The 5,654-nt window shown below is 38.5% G+C and overlaps 1 pseudogene; it reads left to right on the forward strand.

The window, feature by feature from the left end:
- Positions 1–5,282: 5,282 nt before the first annotated feature.
- Positions 5,283–5,424, forward strand: LOC121141044 (annotated as a pseudogene).
- The last annotated feature ends 230 nt before the right edge of the window (positions 5,425–5,654 follow it).

A 5,654-nucleotide genomic window follows, 5' to 3' on the forward strand; every position in this document is an offset into this window, starting at 1 on the left:
TCTTTAATGCATAAGTAATCATCTTCCCTGCTCATCATAAAACTGTCCCAGATGATTTGTCTGAGGTGAGAAGTTCAAGGGAGAAAGAGTTAAAACAATGCCATAGTGCCATCATTACCAGCATAGCCTGAAAACAGACCCAGGTTTAAGTGCCTTTGCTACAATTTCTTGGCAGCTTCACTGGGGCAGGTTACAAACTTGTGCAGACTTCAGTATTCATTGCTAAACTGCCCCACAGTCATTTTAAAGACTAAAGGAAACAGGATATCTGTCACACAGTACACGTTACAACTGATTCCTATCATTATTGGCATTAACATTTTTCAGAAGAATCAGTAATGATCCCAAACCTCGTGACCTGCTGTGATTACTCTTCCTATATCGAGAGCTGTTAAATACTAAATTCTTCTGTAAAATGAATTTGCAATGCAATATCACTAGTGATAAAATAGTAACACTAGTTTGTTACCCCCACATTGATGATGTCATAAAAGTCACCACTTCATCCAGTACATTTCTAAATGCTGAAAATAGACTTAATAAATACAGAAATGAACTAAACCTGTGCTGTGAGTCAAATAAAAACATATGAGAAACTAATCCAAACCAGAAACCTTCTAGATTTACACACTTCATTTAGCTCTTGGACGTTATGGTCTTTTGGCTATTCTACATATCACCATGAAAGCACTACTTCACTGTTTTAATGTTCCATTAAAATCTATAGCTTTTATCATTATAGTTTTTAAAAACATCATCTTTAATGAAATACTAATTACATGATGATGAACTGGAAGAGAGTTCCCTCTGCCAACAAGACAAGAGCAAGACTCATACAGAGGAACTTGAGTGTAAAATGTTTAACACTAGACCTACCTGCTTTCCTTTCCTCTCCTTCATCACTATCATTAGCTGTCCATGGACTAAGGGTAATTCCTCTACCTTACAGTAGACCTTTAGATGTAGGTGATGTGACTTTGCATCCCTCTCTACTGATGGAGGATGTCCTTTTGTATGCTGTGAATATATGTTTCTCTTATTGGCTGATGAATAAAGTTGTTTCAGCCAATGGACAGGCAGGACATAGCCATGCAGGAAGTATGGGCAGGGCTACAAGACTAGCAGAATTCTGGGAAGAGGAACACAGAAAATGAGTTGTCATACAGATGCTATTTAGCTGCCAAGGAAGAAAGAGAGCCAGGCATTACTGGTAAGCCAAAACCATTTGGAGATGCACAGATTAATAGAAGTGGGTTAATAATTAAGAGAGAAATAGCCAGTAAGAAGCCTGAGCTGTCTACCAAAGAGTTTATAATTAATATAAGCCTCTGTGTGTTTATTTGGGAATGAACGACTGCAGGAACAGGTAGGACAGAAACTTCCATCAGCATCTACCACCCAGCTAAACCACTGTGATTTCATCATCACTAAATCCACATGACCGTCAGTTTCCTTCCTATTGAACTTGTCAGCAATGCTTGTTACAATTGGTCATTACTCCTTGGCATCATTTCAAAGATTATGCATCTGCCATTACCATATCTTGCAAAGGAATTTTTGTCTGCCTTATAATTCTTCCTATGCTCATCAATCTCTTATTGATTGACAAAGCACACGGCTCACTCTCTAGAAATCAACTGTTTTCTCTATTTACCCACCCCTTTGGTATCTCATCCAGTCCCAAGGCACCTATCACTTCCAAATTCGTTATCCAGTCAGAACCTAGCTCCTTCCCTTCAAATTGCTACCCAGTCTCCATATACATGACAAGCATAGCATGCTCCAACTGCACACACAAACTTACCCTGTTCCCCCAAACTTCCTACAGTATTGCTCAGTGAAGTGTAGCCTTGAGATTGTAAGTCGCAAGTTTAAAACCTTGAGGTCTCATTTGACTCCTCTCTCTCTCTCTCTCTCTCTCTCTCTCTCTCTCTCTCTCTCTCTCTCTCTCTCTCTCTCTCTCTCTCTCCCTCCTTCCCTCCCTCCCTCCGTTCCTCCCTCTCTCTGTCTCTCCCTCTCTCTCTCTGTCACACACACATACACACACACACACACGTGCGCGCACAGAGCCTATCTTATATTATCTTATTTTATTCTATTTTTGTCTTATCAAGCAGTAACTCCTACCATTTTCCTATCCAAAATGTATGTAGAGACAAATCGCTTCTTAACTTTTCCAGTACCAAACTTCCTGTCTAGATGACTGCGACATATTCCAATGTGATCTTCTTGCTTGTGTGAATTCTCAGCACTGCAGCAACAGAGAGTCCAGTAAAACTTATAAGTGAAATAAATCCAATCTTCTGTTCCAAATCCTTCAATATCTCCCATTTCACTCCTTTTAAGACCCAGTGCTCATATAATACCATCCAAGACTCTATAACTCCCTTTCTTCTTTTCCTATAAACTCACTTCCATTTTCCTGATTTTCTGAGTGTCTCACGTCAATATTTCCCTATGATCAGGAATATTCTTCTTCCAGATATCCACATGAGGTTTTCCAAAAATATCTTATGCACCAGCTTTGTCAGATACTCACTTCTCATGTAGGTTTTCCCTGACCACCATATTTTGAAAAATAGAAATAACGTGAATTTTGGGTATAAGCCTTTAATCCCAGGACTTAGAAGTCTGTCATAAGATCATCAGTTCAAGGATACCCTGGACTACATAGCATGACTATCTCAAAAAAATGAAATAGATAAATATAGAAACCTCAGCTCTATCATCTTTTCATGCTTTGCTTGTCTTGACAGGATTCCATCACACATTTTGGATAACGCTGTTAAGAATAAAGCAAGAATTTTTGTTTGTTTTTTATTCTCTGCTGCCTATTGTGAATAACATAAAGCAATTTTAAAATTATAAAGTTCTTAGGCATTTAGGAAATAGATTCTATAATCATAGTGGTATACATCAAGATGTTTTATTGGTTTTGTATGTAGCTGTCTATCCACATAATTAATAAGTTTAATCTCCATAATGAACTTAAGAAATAGATTATACTACATCCCCATATTCTGGACAAATAAATTAAGACACAGAAGGTTAATGATGAGTTTCACAACATACTACATCAAAATATGTCACCTTAGTATGTAAGAAAATCAAATGAAGAAATCCATTCACTCCCTTACAACACCTATATTGCCAATACAGGCCATCAAACTCAGAAAGAGTTCTCTGCCCTGAAGTAGTGAATAAAATTGAACTGGTGTTACCCATAAGGCCCGTATATGAGAGGTATCCAATTTATATGGAGAGAATAATGACCCTATCTTTAAAATACAGGAATATAGAAAAAGTTTGAACATGTAGGCCTTGCTAAGTTCCCCTTACTGTCTGTCAGTACTTCAAGTATAATAAATACATCAATCTGTCTTTGTCCATCCCCACAACTGTCACGTTTATCAACTAACATAAGCACACACAGGCTTCTCCATTCCTTTGGTTATTCTTTTTTCTTCTTGCCACATTTAATTGATTTATTAGGCTCCATTTTGATTCTATTGACTGAAAGCAGCATAGTGTCGGCTTCCTTAGGATTTGGTACAATGAGATGTTGGCTGACATCATTTGGTTTTTATTTTAGTATTTTTGTGGGGTAGAATCTACAGTCTGGTACATACTAGGAAAGTGCTGTATCCCTGAGCTACAGCCCCTTGCAGCTTCTATCAACTTGATTTTTCCCACAGTCACAGGAATTCCTTGAAAAACTAGTCAGCCTTCTTATAAATTGGTTGAAAATTGTACTAGGTGAAGGAGTTGACATGATTTGGTAGAGTTTATTGTAGAGGTCCTTCATCTGCTTGGTTAGGTTTATTCCTAGATATTTTATTTTTCTTGAAGATATTGTGAATGGGAATGTGTCTGTGATATCTTTTCCAATGTGTTTATTGTTGGTGCATAGAAAAGCTATTGATTTTTTTATTTTAAATTTAGATTAGAAACAAGGTTGCTTCACAAGTCAGTTCTAGGTCCCTCTCCCTTTCCCTGCCCTCCTCCCATACCCTCCCCCCACCCCTCCCATTATCCCCTCATTTCCCAGGGAGGGTGAGGCCCTCCATGGGGGTGTCCATAGTCTGTCATTTCATACAGGGCAGGGCCTAGACCCTCCCCAAGAGTTCAGGGTGAGAGTGCATGCATCTCACATTGTTGGATGGGAGCCCAAAGTCCGTGTGTATACTCGGGATAAGTACTGATCTACTGCCCAAGGCTCAATAGATTACCCAGGCCTCCTCACTGACACCCACATTCAGGGGGTCTTGATCAGTCCCATGCTGGATTCCCCCAGGCTGATGCCTGGGATTCAAGAGTTAACCTTTGTCAGGTCAGCTGTTTCTGGGGGTTAAACCAGCCCAGTCTTAATCCCTTTGGTCATCAGTCCTCCCTCTCTGTTACTGGCTTTCTTGAGTTCATCTCAGTACTTAACCGATTCTAACAGCATCTATATCACAAAAAAATGTTAAAAACATTTGTATGCTTTTCTTTTGAAAATATGTCTTGTGACACAGATCTCTATCATGAACTTAATGAGAATGGAAGATATTTGTTTTCTAAATTATTGAACTTCTTCAACATTTCTCTGAGTGTAGAGTACATCTGAATTTATATTTAACTTCTACGGGATCTGATTTTCTGTGACAATTAAAGAAATAAAAGGTCATTTTCAAGATTGGGTCAAAAGTTGTAACTCATATATACAAAAATCTAAGAGAATTGTGTCTTGTAGTTTACATGTTCTCTCAGGCCCTGTGCATTAAAGGTTTGGCTATCACACTATGGCACCACTGAGAAGTGCTGGAGCATTTTAGAGGTGAGATCCAGTTGTAGTTGGCCAGGTCCTAGGTGTATGTTCTGGAAAAGGTATTACATCTACAACTCCTGCTCTCTCACCGGTCTGCTTTTTAGTCTCCTCTGAGAAATGTGCCACTTTGTTCAACCATAAGTCCCCTCCCATGATGCCCTTGCCTCATACAATTTCCAAAAGTTATGGAGCCAAGTGAACAAGGTCTGAAACCATGAACCAAAATTGTTCTACTCTAAATTTCCTGGGTTATGCTGTAACATGCCCAGATAACCCTGACTGGTACAAAAGCATTGTTTCTTACTCTGGCATGTCAGTTCATGCAGGCAACAATTGTGTTGTGACCACTGAATATCTAGAGTAAAATTCTGTACAAGAAATATGAAATCTCCTTTATAAATCAATTGTTCTACTATCAATCCCCCTCCCTATCTGTTTTTTGATTGGTAGCAGTACATTTAAAAGAAAACTTTAAATACTTAATTGGCAATCGAGATACCATGATCACTAAGATGGTTTAGCACTCTGGATGTCCTGACCCCTGCAATTTTCCCAACTGTGGGAAACTTGACTGCATAATTTGTGGTAGTGGGGGACTGCATTCATGTTCTCCCCAGAGAAGGGACAAATAAATAGAAAAGACCAAACTGCACAGATAAAAATTAATCTTTTCTGTCTATGGAAAAAATAATTTTGGCTGGTTTTTATTGTAGGCTTCTTAGCTTAGCGGTTATATTTTGCAAGTCTGTTTCAATGACCCTGTAGTAGAACAATGTGCACATATTTGTTTTTCATGTAAGGAGGGAAGGCATTATAAGCCACTCAATATTTGCTTTATTTTGTTCAA

This window comes from Mesocricetus auratus, unplaced genomic scaffold, assembly GCF_017639785.1.
Source record: "Mesocricetus auratus isolate SY011 unplaced genomic scaffold, BCM_Maur_2.0 Super-Scaffold_100006, whole genome shotgun sequence".
Lineage (NCBI taxonomy): Eukaryota > Metazoa > Chordata > Mammalia > Rodentia > Cricetidae > Mesocricetus > Mesocricetus auratus.